This window comes from Orussus abietinus, unplaced genomic scaffold (assembly GCF_000612105.2).
Source record: "Orussus abietinus isolate OABI.00-Male unplaced genomic scaffold, Oabi_2.0 scaffold6, whole genome shotgun sequence".
NCBI lineage: Eukaryota > Metazoa > Arthropoda > Insecta > Hymenoptera > Orussidae > Orussus > Orussus abietinus.
The window spans coordinates 53,185-72,970 of record NW_019396002.1 but is presented as its reverse complement, the minus strand read 5'-3'; the positions used below and the strand labels follow the sequence as shown (position 1 = coordinate 72,970).

At 53.8% G+C, this 19,786-nt stretch overlaps 1 protein-coding gene across 5 annotated transcripts in view; it reads left to right on the top strand.

The window, feature by feature from the left end:
• Nucleotides 1-19,786, top strand: part of LOC105702509 (trichohyalin) — a 99,841-nt gene that overhangs the window by 34,510 nt on the left and 45,545 nt on the right. The window contains exon 1 of one of the 5 annotated variants that reach the window (XM_012430134.2): nt 6,413-6,433. The exons of the other annotated variants lie outside the window; for them this stretch is intronic. The gene's annotated coding sequence lies outside the window, so the exon portion shown is untranslated. Of the gene's footprint in view, nt 1-6,412; nt 6,434-19,786 lie in introns of those variants that run through there. 5 annotated transcript variants of the gene reach the window in all.

The following is a 19,786-nucleotide window of genomic DNA, read 5'->3' as shown; positions in this document are numbered from 1 at the left end:
CCGCGCGAACGAGCGGGCTCGCGGCCGGTATATAAGGACGCGCGGTCACGTCCTCCGGTCATTTCCCGGAGGGCTCCCGTCGGGGGCGCATCGGGGAGCGCGCCGGGGTGCGCGCGCCGCCCCTCCCTCCGATCGGCGCTTCTTCTCGCGACTCCTCGCGACTTCTCTTGCCAAGATGCGGTGGTCCATCCGACACGGCTCGGATGCGGATTCGGTACGCGCGCCCGACGCGCCACTTAATTTGCATTCGGCACGGACGCGCTCGGTACTTACGCCCCACTGGTACCGAGCGCGGTCGCTCGTTAACCGTTACGGTTTTCATTAATAACTCGTAACGGCGTGTTGGTATACCCCGCGACCCGGACTCGCTCTCTCGGCCCCGCACTCGCGAAAAGTGAAATCCCCGGCCGATTTCCGAGGCGGCCGACCTAGCCGGTCGGTGCGTACGCGCGTAATTAAGCGCGCCGCGACGCGACGCGCGCACCGGCTCATCCCGCGGCGAGCTGTAAACCACGATCCCCGCTCTCGTCGGATAAACGATCCCTCCGGATGGGCTTGAACCGTGCCCCGCGCTTCGGAGAGGCCATGCCGTGTGCATACGACGTCGTGAAATTATGGTTACCACCCATTACGGCACGGCAATTATCTGCGCGGCCGAGACGCTGCACGACTCTTCGAGTAACTTAGGCCTCGATACCTCGCGAGGGCGTAATCGAGGATCGAGAGCCGTGGCCCCCTGCTCGAATTCGGTGGAACGACGTTAACGTTGATATTTCTCTTCCTCCACCCGCGTGAAAAGAATTCACGGTCACAAGACATTTTTTTACTTGCTGCTACCAAGGTGAACCCTTGAAATTCGGCCAGTGAGAGTTTTGTCTGAAATGATTTTTGATATATTGACAACAGAGAAAAAAAAAACGATTCACTTTTTTTCTCAGGGTAGCAACGACAAATTGTGTATCGCTCATTCGTTTGAGTGGAGGTGACAATATTCCTTGGCTGTAGCTACAAATTCATTTGCTAATTTAGTAAGTATTTTTCTTTCTTTTTTTTTTTTAAAGACAGTTCCACAATGGTTACATCTATGGTTCGATATAATTGAAAATATTTTTGTTGCCGATGGGATTATTCCTGCAGGGAGGGTAGGACGTTACCGGTAATGATGTCCTTTGTTAAAAGTGGAAATGTCCTTATTTCCGTCTGCATTGACCCGTTTAGAGTTGATTCCCCGAGTTAGAGCTGGGAAAAGATGACAAGGACGAGGTATTTTCGCACTTTGGCCGAGTCCGGGAGCTCGTCGACTCTCGTTTTCCTTGTTTGACCAGCAGTTTGCGGTCCGAGCTAGGATCCTCTACCGGAGGCCCTCTCGTTCCTCGGGCAATTTGCGGTCTGGACTAGGATTCGTCTTCCCCCTTCTGGGTTCGGGTCCTCCCAGATGCCGATCCCGCCAGCTGACTTCCGAGTCGGTTCTTGCGCCGCTCGGACCAGGTATTCGCACTTCGGAAGCCGAAGTATCATCGTAACGGTTTCGAGGCGCAGAGACCTTCTCGGAACGGCGATTTGAGGAAAGGCCGGACGAAGAAACTGGTCCTCGGACGACGATCGCCTGTTGGACGGGATGACATTCCCGGGGGACACTGCGGGGCCCTCCACCTCGGCGCTGCGCGGAACGTCCTCGCGTCCCGTGCAGGACATTTTTCGAAACGTCAATTGTCTAAAAATTTACGTTCTTCTTTGTTTTCTTAACCCTTTTAGTGCCGGGGGCCGATATATCGGCCCCCGCTGCACTGGCGAAAAGCGCCAGAGCCGATATATCGGCCCGCACCTTGTAGCGCTTTACTATTCGCTTTGCGAGAGATCTCTATCTCAAAATAAATTTATAATACGTTCTAAATAGTCTAATTTCATTACGAGAGAATTAAAATAACGATACAACAACACCTATAACAACCTATAACCTATAACAATTACTTGTTTCGGATGGGATAATCCGTCCGGCGCCTACCATGTGCCTTGGAATTATTTTTTATGTTTCTCGTGCAATATTACTTATTTCGTTAAAAAATATATTGGAAATTTAAAGTATATACTTTGCAATAAACGGTCTATATAAATTTATGATAAAAATATGACTTTTCCTATGTGCAATTACGTTTTGAAACAGAGAACTCAATTTTTCTTTTATCACTTATACCTTTGTTATGTATGTAGTTTTCAATGAATATAGAAAAATTAGCGTCACCGTTTTATTCTCTATTTTGTCCTTAATACCCTGCTTTTTGAATTATGTAAATATTGCTTTTCGTTTGGTTTTTATGAGCCTTTTTCCAAATCCTAGTAAAATCGTAAATTCGGCCGGTTATCTTCGCATAAGCACCTCTTTTTCGCCCGGCACTAAAAGGGTTAATAACGATAGGTTCCCACCTTCTCCAGAAAGGGGGGGAGACGTTGCGTCGATCCTCGAGACATCTCTACCACGCGAGAGGACTCGCGTCCTTGATCCCGCGAATGGAGGCCCTTGCGGTCGGCCGGTCGTCTCAGGTCGTAAGTCTCCGGCTTTACGGCGACTCATTGTGTCCAGCTCCGAGTCCTGAATGGAGGATGGGTATAACGGGTCGGCGGTTTCTCGCGCGAGTCGAAAAAAATCCCGACTCGTTCCCGCGGCGGCTCGACGTTGTCGCGCGTGTTTACGGCGCCTAGGTGGAGGGACGTTCGATCGCCTCCACTCTGGAGATCAGGAGCCAGAACCATCCCAACGATCCGGTCCGACGTTCCTCGCGGTCCAGGGCTCGAGTATTCGCGCCACAAGGAGGCCGGGATAACGATTCGCGATCCGGCGATCCGACGACGCGATCGGGCCCTCCTCCCCGTGGGCGGAAAAATGCGCGCCGCAAATGGACGGGCTCGGGTCGGCGCAGTCGTTTTGCGGCCTTTGCGGGGAATCGGCCGCGGGCTTCGCGAAACGGCGGCGGGGCTAATTATTCCCCCTAATTATTATCGGCCGTCCGAGGGCGCAGCATCTGGTGAGCGCGCGCCGCGGCTACCGAGGGGCCCCCTGACAATCGGATTTAATTATTCCGCCGCGCGACAGCGGCCGCAGGAACGCTAATTACTTCGCTCCCGAGTTGGCACTGACTTATCGGCCGCTGCCGGCCCGGGCGGGACTAATTCCCGGGCCGAGGGGGGACCCCCTTTGATGAATCGCCGACGCCGCCGGGAGCATCGCGGAAACGAAAGAAACGGTCGAGGGGATTGAAATTCGATCGAAGCAAAATGTCGATCAGGAGTCGATCTCGCGGTTGACGATTCGTCGCGATTTGGTATCGGTTGGAAATAAATGTATAGACTTGCAGATTTATAGATTTATAGATTTTTACTGATTTATTTCTTCAGCCTAAGAGTACGGTTTTTCGTGGGCAATGCCCGGTGGAGGTGCGGAAGCTTCGATGTTGTTCGCGTTAAATGTGCAGTGATATGTGATGCGGGGGGCATCGAGCGCTGCATTTTTTCGAGATCCGGTAATTGCGGCGATCGTTAAGAGGAGGGTCGACCGCCTCGACCCGTTGCGGGCACCGCACGCGTTATCACGGCCGCTCGCCTTTCTCGCGGCCGATCCCGGCGAGAAAAGAAATAAAGTACCTATTGTTTAACGAAAAGTGGGATAGGATGAGGTAATGGCCGGTTATAGCGTTACGCGCAGCCGCGTGCCGCGTACCGGGTCCCGATACCGGAAACGCTTGCAACATTGCCACTCTGCCGCCGCTTTTTCCTCGCGTTCTCGAAAGGGAGAGAGGGAGAGAGGGGGGTCGATATCGTGAATAACTCCGCTCGACTCGCGATTCGCGAGGCCGGCGGCCGCGGTTCCGCTCTCGTTGGGCCCGTCCCGTGTGCCGAATCCGTGTCCTTCGGGCCGACGCTTGGCGTTGGTCGCGCCGACCTCGTAAATCGGCGCGGAAGTCGCCGCGGCGGGCGCGAGTTTCGGCGCTCGGCGCCGCGGCCCCGGAAACTTAACACCGCCGGCATACCCGAGTTTACGGGCAACGGCCGAGCGACGCCGGGCGCCGCGGCGAATAAATAATCGCGGATTAATCAGCGGTGAGCGCCGGCGTCGCGATCGTATTTGCGGATGTGGGCCAGCCCGCGGGCTCGCGCGCACCCCGCTCGCGCATCGCGGGCCACGTGACTCGGCGGAGGGCCCCCATTGGCCTCCGCGGGGCGCGCGTCCTTGCGCTTCCGCTCGCGCCGGAGGCCGCGCCACTCCTCGGCGAGCCGCGCTCGCGCGAACCTCGGCCCGAGCGGACGGAGCGCGCGCGGCCGGTTTCACCGAGCCGCGATCTATTCCGGTTATTCGCGGACGATACGCAACCGCGCTTTATTGCCGGCGGCCACGCCACGCATTCCCGCGTTCCCTCGCGCCGGAGGATACACCTCGATTCCTCTCCGCCTCGGAGGATTCTCGAGTGGGTTAGGTTATGTCGGGCTCGGTTCTCCTTCGGCTCTCCTGGCGCGTCCGAGAGTGGAGATCCGCGCGTATTTCGAAGAGGAAGAGAGGACGTACCCAGGGATTCTCCCGGTGTTCGTCGAGCACCGATCCTTTAGCTCTTTGGCTCCTAAAGGCGCCTAGAGGCGTTCGACATTTGGCCCAATATTGCTTGCACGCTTTGATGAATTTCGCCCATATGTCGAAAGGGTTTCGTATTCAGAGGGTTAAAATAACCAATATGGGTTAGGTCACGCGACGCAAAGCCGAGGAGGTTCCTGCTTAACCGGGGAGCATCGAAAACGCCCTTTGTGCCGATTTCGACTCGTACTTTTGATAACTCGACGAGGTCCGATATTACGCAAAGCGAAAGGAAAGATAAGAACCAGTCGACGCGGCATGGGCTCGCTGTCGTAATTGCGCGTATTTGCATCGCGCATGTTTTACGCGGAATCCGCGGCGATACGTATCGCTTTTCCCGGGCGCTCTTCGCGAGCACGGTCCGGGTGGTTCTTCCGAATGTTATGGCCGGCATCCTGGCCGTTTGCGCGGAACGGGGCATACTTACCGCTCGGTCAACCGCAAACGTGGTACGCGAAACTGCGAGGCTCCGACCGTGAAATCGTTGTCGTGACTTCGAGCCGATGCCAGGTGGAGCGCCTCGAAGAGCGTCGGAGCCTCCGCGTCGTCCGGAAGGCACCCTTGGGAGTCCTCGTCCGCCTTCCGGTTTCGCGCCGATCCCCTTCGGCTACTTGGGAGCGAAGAGATCGATCCTCCCTTTTTTCCCCCCTTGTTTCGGCCCGCCATGCCGTCTCGTTTCCGAGCGATCGAAGGTGGTCCCGATTCCTATCTCGAATCCGTGTAGATCGCGAAAGAGGGCGAGATCGGATTTCAGAGGGAAACGGTATATCTCTCCCCCGGGGTCCCGTCATCGATCCCAGGGAACGGTCCGTCGCGTCCTCGTGGACCGTGGCCGTTCGATCCTGATCCTTCGCGATCGATCCGGCGAGAGGAGTCGTCGCGATCTCGCGATCGACGCACAAGCTCGACCGATCGATTCGGGCCCGCCCAGTGGACACGTCGCCGCGGATTAAGGGACCCGCCGGCCGGAAATTCTCCCCGCACCCCGCGCCAAGGATTACTCCCGACCGTGGAATTTCGCCTGCGCGCGCACGCCCCCACTCTTTATTTCTCTTTTCTTGACTTATTTGCATAAGAAAAATATTTGGTTAAATCGGTAACACTTTTCTCGGCTTAGCCATTGAATATGGTTATTACATGCAAGAGCGAATGTTCGGTTGACGTGACAAAATTCTATTATTCATATAACTTGTTGATTGCCCAAAGTGTCGTGGAGGATCAAAGCGAACATTTAAGTAATTTTTCACCCATAACCAAGATATTTGATCGCCGTGTGACCCTACTCCATGGTGGAACCAAGAAAAATTGTATCGATATAGCCGAATATTTGTTTGTGCATACCCCCCCGAGAAATGATATTCATTGAACCAAAAAAATATTTCTTCGAACGGCACCAAAGAGATATGTAGTCAATTCAATGAACTTCACACAAACTCAAATAAATCGTCACAATTCTTAAGAATCGCTACACGTCATTATTTGGGTTCTATCGAGTCAAGTAATTATGCCCCGAACTAACGAAACGTTTCTTTCGGCGCCGTTCGAAAAACTATATCTGGTCGAAAGAAATATCTTTCTCGGGGTATTCTCCGAGTCCCTCTTCGTCTTCCTCAGATCTCTCGCGTCGGGGACGGGATTTCCACGCTGCGTCCACTTCCGGCGGCGAATCCGCCGACGGGCAGTCGCGTGCACGTCCTCGCGTGGGTTTCGCGGGGGCATCGGAGTGGAAGCGAGACATCACGGGCGTTGGGCAGAACGCGTAATTTCGAGCTCGTTACGGCACATGTGCCGTAGCCCGAAGGGAGACACGAGGTAGGAACGTAGAGCCCGTGCCCGGGTATATATCGGCACGAGCTCGAACGTGCGCCGCGAGATTGCCTATTCTCAAAATGATTGGCTTGTAATTTATGCGGGATTTATTGCGCCTGCGTGCGGGGGTCATCCGTCGCGATTTCGCGGAAGAGCCGGACGCCGGCTAGCGGCGGGGGCGGCCAGTCGGCGAGATCCGCGCTCGGCTGGCGGAAGCGCGGGTTTTCCGCGAGGTCACGTGATAACGAGATCGACCCCCCCCCGACTCATCGATAACCCAAGGGTGTCTTCCGCGTCTCCAGGATAGCGTCGGAACTTTCCGCGAGAGGCGACTTTTGCCAATCCGGGGACGAAGGTGGCGCAAACAAGTCGCGGAATGCGATAAACGCCGTCTCGTTGCGCGCCGTGCCGTTCCCCGTCCAAGATATCGCCGATGCGGTCGGATTCCAATCGCGTGACAGAGGCTTTTCCGCAGGACGCGTGCTCACGCGCGCGACGCGGCGGAAAAAAACGCGCAGGCGTTAGAGAAGAAGCCGGGGCCCGCCCTGGTCGCTCTTTCCTACGCCCTGCGATAGAGCCGAACCGGTCCGTCACGGCGACCGGGCCAAAAAACCAAGAGGCCAAAGAAGAGAGGACGAGGAAGAGGAGGAACAAAAGGGGCGCGAGAAAAAGGACGAGGACAGAGTGACGACGCATCGACCTTCGTCGCCGCGCGCGAGGTCCGCCGCCCCCGGGAGGAGGTCGGCCCGAGAAGGCGAGCACGCGAGTTTAAAGGTCGCGGAATGCACGGGGGGGGGGACGAAGTGGTTCGGCGACACCCGTGCGCGGGAGGGGGCAGGGGGACAGGGGGAGGTCGCGCACGTGCACGAGCGGGCCCCGCGAGAGGGGCCTTATCGGCGGGGCTCGATCTCGCGCAGATTTCGCCGGCGATCCCGCGGGACGGTCCGGCTCCGGTAACGACTCGCGTACCACTGGCCTTGAACTCGTCCTCGGGGGCCCGGACCCCCTGAACCAGGCCCCGCCGCCATGCGTGCCCGCCGAGCGGGTGCGCGCACACGCGAGACCCATACGTCCTCCCGAGAAGTTATTAACTAGAAATACCAGTCGCTCGTTTACCGCGCCAGCGGACCCGGCCGGAGGTGGAAATAGTATTAAGGACGACGTCTCTCGGGAGACCGGACCCGACCTGGCGCTTACCTAGGCGCTCCGGAGGTAGCCGGAGGGCTCTCGCCGACGGAAAGCCGGAGGACACCTCCGGAGCGACTCTTCTCAAGGGGGGAGGGATTTACCGGGATTCTGCATCCCTTTAACTACTTGATAGGCGGATTCGTTTACCGGGCTCGAGTTGGGGACGAATTTAGTAGGGATCGAGACTCGAAGGACTCTTGTTTACTTTTGGCCACTTTCATGGCTGGCTCCGGGATTCTGCCCACGCATCTGGCTCGTGAGAATTCAGTTTTGCGGGAAATATTGCGTCGGGAGTTTGATTTGTTATCATGCGTTGTTATGCGCCGAAAAAGAGGCGAACGCGTGGGAGCTTCTTTTCGTGGCTGGTCGTGGGTGGAAGTCGATCGGCGAGGGGTTGGCGGAAATGTCTCGGGTTTTCCTCGGTTTCTCCTCGGTTTCAGGACTGGACCCAGACGAGGGACGAGTCCCGCGGGACTCTCGAGGGAGGAGGCTCGCCCGTTTAGGAGCGAGGCGCAGCTGCCGACCCGCAAGGCCCACTCCACCGGAGGTGGGGGGCCTTCGCCGCGGCGACCGAGACGAATCCGTGATTTATCTTCGGGATTGCCCGAGGTCCAACCGGACCTCGGACCCGGCCTCGGAGGGTCAAGGTTGCCGAGTCGGCCCTAACGCGACGGACCTCCTCTGGATTTCGTGAAAATCTCTCGGAGTATGCTCGGTGTCGACGGAATCGAGTCTCCGGATCGATGATCAACATTTTTAGATACGGAGTTCTTGGATACGCGGATATGGGGAGTTAGAGGACTAGAGAAGCGCTAGAAGTATCGAGTCTAGACTTAAGCGCGCACCCGGGATAATCGCAGTCCACAAAGATTAACAAACGAGCCGGCGGGCTTTCCCAGTAATTAAATATATCTCCGGAGGCGTAAAGTCGCATAAAGTCGGATTAACCGTTGCAGCCAGGCGTTACAACGGTTAACGCGATTTTACGTGTACCTCGCTAATTTACCTATCTCTGTCGTGGTCTTGCCAAGGCGGTCGTCATTTTTGCGCGGAGATAAGGAGGCACCTAAGTGAAATGGCCGAGCCGTTAAGCCGTTTTTCAGCCATTTAGCGGGGGAATCGAAACGACGCGCTATCGCTATCGACGTCTCGACGCGTCGGCCGCGTATCTATTTTTCACTTAGGCGGTGACAACCGCGACTACACCCATCGGTTAACGATCCTACCGAGTCGAGAGAACCGTGGGCGGGCCCCCTGATCGTTACCCCGAGCCCCCGCCAGGGCGAGAAACGGGCCCGACGCAAAGATGGCGCCCCTCGGCCAGAAAAACTCGCTCGAGGAATTTTCCGACCGGCAAGGACGGCGATAGATCATTAATTTCCGTAAATGGAGGTGACTCGCGGCCTTTCCGCGCGCGACCCACGGGCTCGCGTGCGACCGCGGCATAAAGCGCGATAATCGCGCGAGCGAGACGGCCCCGCTCATATTTTCCCCGGCGTGAGGTAATCCACTCGGTCTCCTTTTTCCTCGGGGGAAAGGGATACCTCCAGGGGAGCATTAATCCTAGAAACGAGCGCACTCCTTTTCGAATTGCATTCTTGGATCGATTTCATTTATCCTCATCCTCGCGGAGGAGAGTCGCAAACCGGTTGGGGGATGGCTTCGCGATTATTTCCCTCTGTTATCGATTCATCTTTTATTGCCACGGTGAAAAGTGCGGGGTCGGTTTAGATTTCGATGTTACCGGTAAAAATCAAGCCTAAGACCGATTCATTCTTCAACGGCTTAGCGTGATAAGGCGTCAACCGGCAGTTAAGATATACCGGAGAGAACGTACGTGGAAATTTCCACGCTCCACCGATTTTTATACTATTGATTAGAACTTTTCGTTCGCGTTGTAAGATTCACACGACGCCGTTTGAAGAGTGAGGTACCCGAGGGGGCATTCACTCAGGAAATCATGGATTTCAACGCGAATAATTAAATGATGTGGAAATCAGCTGGAAATCGTCGGAAATCACCGAAACAATGTCAGAACTTTAAGACCAATCGTCTCTTGTTACTAAATCGCATTTTTGTTTATTATGTGACGTCAAAAGCAATCGGCTCACGAAGAAGAAAATCGTTTTCACTCATTTCCGAGTGATCATGGATCCGATTCTCGAGTTCATCCGGATTTTTTCACCCATGAATAGATTCGCATGAAAAATGTCGCATTGTTGCCATGTCACGTTATTGGTCAACATTTCAAAGTCGTAAATTGTCAATTTCGCATTCGAAAGTTGATAGTATGGATTCGAGAATAAGGTTTCCGTCCCTCGACGATATCCAAGTCGGATCCATGTGGGATCCAAGTCGAGAACAATTCGGTTAATTTCGCATTCGCAAAGTTGATCGTATCGATTCGAGAATAAGGTTTCAGTCCCCCGGAGATACCATAGTCGGGTCCAAGTCGGGTCCAAGTCGGGTCCAAGTCGGGTCCAAGTCGGGTCCAAGTCGGGTCCAAGTCGGGTCCAAGTCGGATCCAAGTCGGATCCAAGTCGGATCCAAGTCGGATCCATGTCGAATCCAAGTCGGATCCAAGTCGGATCCACGTCGAATCCAAGTCGGATCCAAATCGAGCGCTCGATCGCCGAGGCCGAGTGGTCGATTTCCACGTTGGCTCGGTCTAAACTTCGGTCCGTGGAACCGGCTCCGTTCACTCCTGGTGACGAGGAGATCGCGAGGACGAGGGAGGGCAGCGGGGAAGGAATTCTCTAATAGCCGGTTGCCAGTCGCGCGAACGCGCCAACGCCCGACTACCCGTACTTACGGCGCGATTTCCTAATCACGGGCGAACATCGATTCCGCTAATTCAACGCGGCGGCCGTCCGCTCGGTGATCGTCGATCGCCGGCTAGAACGACGCCGGTATCGGGATCGACGCGTTTATTTGGCTCGTCTTGGTTTTATATGACGCGGCGAGGAGCGTCGAGGAAGTCGGAGGAAGTTGTTACGTCTTAGGACCGCATATATCCTGGAGGAATATTAATAGACGTTGACGCGTAAGCGCGAATGCGCTACTGGACGCCCAGGACATGAATCAGGTCTAAAACTGGACTCTAGGTGAGTGCACATGGTACTTGTCTCGATTACTTACTACTTGTCCCGAATTGAAGGCACGCACCCTACTTTCGAGTCGATCGGCATCTAGACGACTCTCGGGATGAACCGACGAGCTCGCGGACGTCCGCGATCGGGAATAACACGCGGCGAGCATCGATCCCCGACGCAACGGATCGACTAATGGCCTCCTCGTGAGAAGTGATTCTAGCAAGATTAACGGAAGAAATGATTTACAACGCGGCACTCGTCGATTCCCAGCATCCGAGCCGACCATCTCGCTCCCGCGAGGGCACAGGTGCACCCGGAACCTCGCGTGGGTTCTCTACGTCGGCTCCTTTTGTTCCTCCGAGGGGAATCCCGTCGAGCCTGTCGAATTAATCGTCCGCGTTGCCCCGGATCGCGGCGGGGCAACGCGGAAAAATCTCGATCGGGATTTTCCTTCCTCCGCCGACCGAACCACTCTCTCGCGTATTCGGCGATCGAAATTGAATTTCGAATTTTTTCCCTAGGAGATCACTTCCTCTCTTGACGTGGATTGGTTTCTCACGGTAACGGGAGGAACTCCCGCGTTTAATTGCGAATGGGGGGATATATTTTCGCATCCTACGTCTCTCCCGCGTTTCTATTTACACGGAGGAGAGGTCGGCGTTGGGCAATAATAGGTGGGAGATCTCGCGGGAGTAAAAGCGCCGAGGCATTGGAAACAACAAGAGTGGAAATAAGTCTCCCGCGGTACGGTGTAATGATCGTAATTGACGATCGTTTGCGTCCGCGAATCTGAATATGGATGGGCTGCGGTGACCGCCGCGCGTGCAGAGGCCGCGATCGCCGCCGTATGGGAAAAAGCGCGCGGATTATCCGCGCGTCTACTCCCACGCGTGTTCCGCCGCGGAGGACAATAAGAGAAGCCGGAGACTTCTCGGGAGATAATACCCGCGACCCGATAGCGTCTTATCGCCGCGAGTTACCGTGGCCCGATGATGGCGCGCTTATCCGAAGTATGCGGAAGGTCCTGCGACGCTTCGAGGCGGTTCAAGGATCCTCTTCTTATCCCCGCCACTCGCCGGCTTATTTTCCTCGGCTTCCACCTTCCACCTTCCACCTTCCGCCGGCAGGGCCCTAGGCGAGACAAAGGACGCGAACGGCTACCATGGGTGTTCCTGAAATTCCTCCTCGGAGAGGACCTCTCGTCGCAGGAGTCGTCATCTTCGATCGTCCCTCGCGATGGAAAGTCGAAAATTATTCGACGCTCTTTGCGGTACGTAATGAAATTCCGCTCGACGAAGTCGTTTCCGCTTCGCTACGTCCCGGTCCCCCCGTAGGAGGCGTTTTTAACGGTCGCCGTTCGCAGCAACGTCCGTTTGCTTTCTCTCGCCGCTTGCTTGTTTCCATCTGTCGGGTGCGCAGATAATAGTCGGCGGGTTAAATCGGGCCCGTCGGGGATTCCACGGATTTCCTTCCTCTCGTTGCATCGCCGGGTCTTTATCCAATCTCGCGACCTCCGCGCGTTCCTCCGTCCGCTCCCCTGGATGGTATCGTCATCGGGTTCCAGGATGCGGAGATTTGTTGTTTCACGTAAAACACCGCGATTCCGAGGAAGTGCGCCGACCTGTGACAGGGTTTTTCGGCCCGGGTTAGGCAGCGAACTCGAGTCCTCGATAGCTTTGAAATCCTTGTTAGTCGATATCGATTCTTATCCTCTTATCCGGTATAACCTATGGATGTAAAATATTCGAAATATAGCCATTGCGCCTAGGGTTTGGTAAAGTGGATGTATCGTACGTTGACCAAGGTCCTATTGGTGTTGGTGGATTTTTGCCTCTGCAATCGCCGGATTTTTTTCGTCACCGTGGATAGTACGACGTTTGCGAGTTTAATTCGAGTCGAGTTCGAGTTCTCGACTTTTAGGGGACTTCACGGCTGTGTGAACCTGGAATCCAGTTTGAGGCACAAACAAGATCAACAGGCTTATTGGAATGTTTCTGTGATGTAGACGTTCGTGTTACGTTGAGTTTTATTTGTGGAATTTTTTTTTTTACAAAAACCAGAGCTGTTCAAAAAGATAATCAAATTTTGAAATCGTGGAAATTTGGACTTTTCAACTCTAATGGGTTCTCTGAAAAATTCAGAGCCTCCCAGGATCTTGAAAACGTTAAAATAGTCATTTTCGGAATTTGTTTATTTTTTTTAACAGCTCTGGTGTTTGTAAAGAAAAATGGCACACACGTCTACATCATAGAAACATTCCAATAAGCCTGTTAATTTTGTTTGTGCCTTAAACTGGATTCCAGGTTAACACAGTCGGACTCCACTATTTAGGCTCGATCAAGATCACGCACTTGGACGAGCAAATCCATCCGATGAGCCATTAAGGATTCATTCGATCCTATTTCGAGGCTCCGTGGACCGTCCATCCGGGCGACCGGAGATCCGATTCCTAATGGGCTAATTTCGTCCGTGGCCTGCGCGAACCCTGCGAGAAATTATGCAAGGACTTGCGCGAGGGCTAGGACTGCACGCACCGCATGCGAGGTCTCGTGAGACACGCATCCTCGGGCCCATTACCTAAGTAAATCCCCGAAGCAGGGAATCGTACGACTGGAGGAGCCCCGCGATGAAGGTGAAGCTCGGTTGGCAAGCTTCGGTAGTCCTTCCGAATGAGTCCCCGAAGGGCTTGCAGGACCTCGACGATCATGCCTGACCGCTCCAAAAATCGGACTTTTCTTCCCGCATAGCGCCACACGCGTAACGATGAAACGCGGCGATTGGAAATCCGTGCAGCAAAATCGAGTCTTACGGCCTCCATGTGCCGGTTAAATCCATTGAGATCGGTTTGCGCAATATGAGTCGCTTTATTGCGAATTTAGAGATGAGCGTGGAGCGGATTAGCGATGAGCAGATGAGCTGGAAGACATGGTGTGTCTTAAGCCTTGGTCTTGCAAGGTTCAGTCTTAGTCATGATCTTGCAATTGCACAAGATATATCATCTCATTTTGCTCATCGACTTTGCTCACCACTCGATCTAACCGCGCGGATTACAAGTCGCCACCGTTGTATCGCCGCACGCGTAACCACCTTTAGGGTCCTTTTTTAAGTGGATCGGGGGCGATGGAGCAACGGCCGTTCTTTCCGCGTTCCCGGTGACGAAACCGAGAGGCTGCACCTGGAGAGGGGGTCGGAAAAACGCACTCCCATTCGGGGTAGGTGCCGGCCGTAAAAGGACTCGCTCGCCTAGGCCCGCAAGAACGCAAGGTGCAGCGCTCAAGAAGTCGGCCAATTACAGGACTCGCGCGATGGGCCGCCGGCCTCTCGGTGAATCGGTCGCTTTATAGAGGCGCTGCCATTGTTTCATTACTCTCGCGGCATCTTCGGGTCCCGGCCACCTCTCGGCGATAGCCTTGAGTCACGGTTCGACGAGAGTTCCCATCCGGGGATGCGCATTGTCCGCGATCGCGCGGTCTCTTGCATCCGTGCGCGCCATTAGTCAATAAGGAAGAGCCGCGGTAATTAATGGCAGTCGATCTCGCAGATTTCATCGCAATTAGTCACCGCCGGGCTTATCTTTATCCGGGATAGAAAGGTGACTGCCTGGAAGTGGGCTCCTCTCTAGACGAAGAGGAGTTTTCGCGCTTATCGACCCGCTCCGCGAGTACTGTTACTCCGCCGAGGCCTTCCTCGTTAACGCTATCGCGAATGGTCGAATTCTGTCGGGACGGTCGATCGTAAAGTCGGCAACTTAGCGGCGTATTAACGAGCCGATAAAGCCGCGACTTCCTAACGCTCGCACGTGCTTCGCTCAATGAATACGTTTCAACGATCCCTCCGGTTGGGGGGCGTCATGATCTTGAAGGAAATTTCCAGGGTGGGCTACGATTGCGCCTACTGAACGCGCGATAACGAAGAGGCGTTCAATAGCAATAGCCTCTTGAGGATTCTTGAAGGATTCCTCTTCGAGAGCCCATGGAGAAATATTCTCGTTTTGACTAGGAGCGAGTCGAATGCCGTGATCTTGAAGCAAAGTTCGAGGGTTGATTAGGATTTCGTGTATTGGGCGCGCGATAAGGGAAAGGCATCGTATCCTCTTGCGGATCCTTGAAGGATTCCTCCTCCAGAACCCATGACAAAATATCCTCGTTTTAACTCGGAGCTAGTCGAATGCCGCGATCTTGAAGCAAATTTCGAGGGTTCATTATGATTTCGCGTATTGGACGCGCAATAAGGGAAAGGCATCGTATCCTCTTGCGGATCCTTGAAGGATTCCTCCTCCAGAACCCATGACAAAATATCCTCGTTTTAACTCGGAGCTAGTCGAATGCCGCGATCTTGAAGCAAAGTTCGAGGGTTGATTAGGATTCGCGTATTGGACGCGTAATATGGGAAAGGCCTCGTATCTTCTTGAGGATCCTTCAAGGATTCCTCTTCGGTAGCCCATTGGGAAATATTCTCGTTTTGACTCGGAACGAGTCGAATACCAGAGAGAGCAAGCGCGTAAGGAACGCAGCGGCAAATGGATACCTGCCCAGGTTGTTTTTTCGCCGAGCACGCACGCGCGGACGAATGCCGCGAATTCGATGGAATTCCTGGGAGGAATCTCTCCGGGAATCCGGCGAGGCCACGTCGAGCTTTGTAAATCGCGGTGGGGAATAAAAAGCGCTCCGAGATCGGTCGGAGGATCGACGAGGTCTTGGCGGATCTGCATTTCGATGCGAGGAGGCGTTCGAAGGATCATTGAAAGAGACTCGGCCCTGAACGGCGAACCCTACTTCTAGATCCTCGGGAATCGAGTCCTTAAACGACCGGGGGATCCTTAAATCGGACCTCGCGTCGTGCCGTAGGGCGAGGATTTGGCTCGACTTCGGAATTGAGGGTTACCGAATCGCCGCGGTAGGTGGAACGGCGGGATGCACCTGCAGCGCGCGGAGAGGTTAGGATCCGCCATCATCGCGGGGAGCCTCGTCGGATTACGATCGTTCGATCCCGCCGATCGATCGTGCGACTCGACGTATCGTTCCGGGCAACTCGATACGATTCCATTATCCCCGATCGTGCCGATTCACAGAAGCCGACGAGGCTTGGCGCGTAAATACCGGTACCGAGGTACCCGGGTATCCAAGTGCCCGGTAAGTGCCGTCGTACACCGTTTCTCCCTCTCTCCCGTCTGCTCCCGGAGGTACGACCTGGAGGCCGATCTTACATCGGCGGATCGACCCGATCGACCGACGAGCCGTTGCAACTCTGCAGCGATGCAACGACCTCCGGAAACGCCATCGATGTTCCCATAGGTTCTCCCTTCGGCGTTCCCTTCGGTGTTCCTTCGAATCGGACCGCAAGAACCCGAAAGAGATAGCGGCCGGAGAAAAGGATCGGTGGGAACGAGGATTCGATTTCTAGGACTTCTCGACGAGCCCCTGCCAGCGGTTGAAATCGATTCACCTCGGTTGGCCAGTCTCGAAGAAAAAGGGTCCAGCCCGGCGGCGAGGGGGACGGATCGTCGATGATCGACCATCGGCGGAATCGGCGCGGTCAGGAGATCGGCCTTCGATCGCGAGATCTCGACTCGATCGACTCCACCGGATTGGGGATCCTCAAATTCCCGATCACCCTGTAGGTGCAACGATCGGCTCGAAATCGCGATTAAAACTCCTTTCCGCGCGCTCCGCCGCTCATGCGCGCTTCCGCAGGGCGTCGCTCGCGGAAAGGAAAGGGAGCGGCGAGAATTGGCGGTCATTTTTCGCGGCGGATAGAAAACGTGTAATCTGGCGGGTCGATGAAAGGAGGGGCGCGTTTCCGAGGGGGAAGGAAAATCGCCGATTCTAGTGGAATCCAGGAAAGAGGTGGAGCATCACGCGGGGATCGAAAGAAGATGCGCTTTTGGGGATACCGGCGTTAACTATACCGCACTAGCTATATATCGGTCCCTTTTTTTTTGAGAACGTGGCATTTCCGGTTGCTCTAGTAATCCGCGGTATGTTCAGTAAGTGACGAGGAAACTCCGGTGCGTCCTTTTCCGGCGCCGTTTTCCAGGCTCGATCGATCACCCGGGACGCGTTATTAGCCGCGCCGGGTGCAGCGCGATTAACCATCGCGGCCGCGATCCAGATTCGCGCCCATCGATTATTTCATTACTCCATCGGCCGGCGTACACTTTCTAATGAGTTTGTAACGAGCTCGCGAGTGGCCGCCGGCTGCGCCCGGTAAAGAGAGCGCAGCCCAAAGGTCGGGCGTCCGCGTAAACGTGCGATCGCTTCGCACCCGTAGGTGTCATTATCTCCTCGAGCCTCTTGCTATGCAGTCCTCGTCCTCGAGGTCGAGGAGGTTACCAAGAGTTTGCCCTCGCTTCGGCGCGCGCACGCGCATTTACATTCGCGTTTGCGCAAGCCGCGAGCGCGGAGGCGCAAACGCAAAATGTGCAACGACGTTCTTGAGATTTTCGCTCTTCTTTACCTAACAATAAAAAAAATTATAATTTTTTTTTTAACGAGGAATGTCACACGTAGAAGTGACGGCTAATCTTTCTTCAATAACTTTTAATTATGGCTCAAGGCGACGTGTGAAAGTGGAGAGGAGTCGGTCGTTTGTGAAACTTTTCTCCGAACTGGGTCTGCCGAGTCGCTTCAAACTTTACAATGTGAATGAAAAGGCTGCAAGAAAAGCCTGACACCCGTGAAATTGTTAATCTTTCTTTCAATTTGTTTCTACATTGTTAACAAAAAAATTCGTACACTTTTAGTACATACGGTTGCAGTAAAATTATACGTTTGACGTCTTAATAGGTGAATTAATATACACTTATTATAAAATTCTAAGTAAATTTACAATTTTATAACATTGTGTTGTAATTATGTGTAATTGCGGAGAAAAATTATAAATTTGATATTCAAAAGTCATTTAATACGCATTGATTGCACCATTTTTTTTACGTGAGTTTTTAATTTTACGATCGTTTACGTAAGTTTATTTTTAAGCAAATTTAATCGAGATATGACAAGTATCGGTGGTACTGGCGGAGAAGCATCGTAGCGACTTTCTTGAGCCCGAAAAATATTTACATAATATTTAAAAAAAATTCTTGCAATCATTAGAAGACTCCGGTAGCATCATGGACACGTGCGGTAATTGCAAAATGATTTTTTTTTCAGCTTTTTGGACAGGGCTGTCTTTAAAATCATCCTCGAACGTGCTCGGAGCATATGTCAAATTTGTAGGCCTGTAGAAAAACCGTTTACAACCGACACAAATTTATAACATTTATTATAAATTTATTATACATATGTACTGAATTTGTTAATATATGTTATACATTTTATTTGAAAATACGTTATAAAAATATTATTTTTTTTTTAACAGTGTAGATATTTTAAACATTTTTTGCGAGGAATGAAATTTCACGGGGGTTAGGACCTTTCTTATCGCTTCCATATTTACGTGGTGAAGTTTGAACCGATTAGGTACACCTGGTCCGAGGGAAAGTTTCACGAACGATCAATCCCTTGGATGCCACTTTCGCGTTCCCTTAATGGGATTTAATATTAAAATAATATTAAACAGGAGAAAATAAGAAAATAGCTCCCTCTCGGTACAAATTTTCCTCTACTAGCGTTTCACTTTTAATCATACGCGATCTTGGTATTGATTGAATTTACCTAATTGTCGCTAAAGTGGAGAATGCGAGTATGCCGCGTTTCAACGGAAACGCGCGGCCGCCCCGATCGGGGGATTTTCGCGTTGCGGCGAAAACAGCGCGGAACGAGCGGCCGCGTCTTTCTCTCTCTCTCGAGGCAGCGTATGGGCGAGTCGTAAAAGGGTTTAGTGCCGGTTGTAGGACGAGGTCGTTGTTGCGGAGGTGATGCGGTAAAATTTATCGCGGCCGCGCGGCAAGGTCTTCTTCCGATCCTGCCCGTCCTCGTAACCGAGCCAGGATGCGCGACGACCCGCCGCGGGTTTTCGCCGAGAATTATGCCGCACTTTTAATCGTTAAACCCAGCTGGAAGTGGCCCTTAAGGCCGTCGAACGAGCGCAGGAGAGCCGCGCAGGGAAGTCCCGCGGATGCCAGGACCGCCCTGCTCGTCCTTGCGGATCGGCGAGAGGAAGAGACGTCGAGGGAGTGCGTCGATTCGCGCCGAGACGCGATCCTCTCATCCTTGACTCCTGGATGGACCCTTCCGGTCCAGACGAGAACGGCCTACCGTGGGAATGGCGACGATTCCGGGGCATTCCCCGCACTCCCAGGACGCGGGATCAAGGATCTCGTCCTCCCGTTGGCGATAATCCCTGGTATCCCAATTACGCATCCCCATGGGTATCGGGGTCTCCCCCTGGAGTCGCGTTGACAAATCGCAAAGTCGCGGCATGGCTCGCGAAAAAGAGGAAGCTCGACTGCCGCGGCCTGGAGGACCGACGGAGAGGGATGCGGAGGGTCGCGGAAAAGGGACGAGGCGGGACGGAGGGAAAAGAGCGCGGAGAATCGATAAAGTAAATTGCGATGCTCTCCGCGGGATGCCGCGTTACGGCATTAACGCGTAAGTGCATAAGTGTGGCTCGTGGTCGAGATAGGGCTGGGTTAGAAGCCGCGAAGGTTGCGGAGGTTGTAAAAGGTTGGCATCCGAGGTGAACGACCTTCGAGGCCGGCTCTCGAGCTCCTCGCCGCCTTTGTTGCGCGACACCGCGCGAAGGACCACGGAGAGAGTGCGAGCGGCCCGTTACACGGCGCGATCCTAACCTCTTCGTTACCTTTCCTTGGAGCTTTCGTTCGCGCTTCCGCTTTTTAGCGATCCTAACCTCTTCGTTACCTTTCGTTGGACCTTTCGTTCGCGCTTCCGCTTTTTAACGAAGGATCGCGGAGAAAGTTCGAGCGGCCCGTTACACGGTGCGATCCTAACCTCTTCGTTACCTTTTCTTGGAGCTTTCGTTCGCGCTTCCGCTTTTTCGCGATCCTAACTTCTTCGTTATTTTCCGTTGGAGTTTTCGTTCGCGCTTCCATTTTTTAATGAAGGATCGCGGAGAAAGTTCGAGCGGCCCGTTACACGGCGCGATCTTAACATCTTCGTTACCTTTCCTAGGAGCT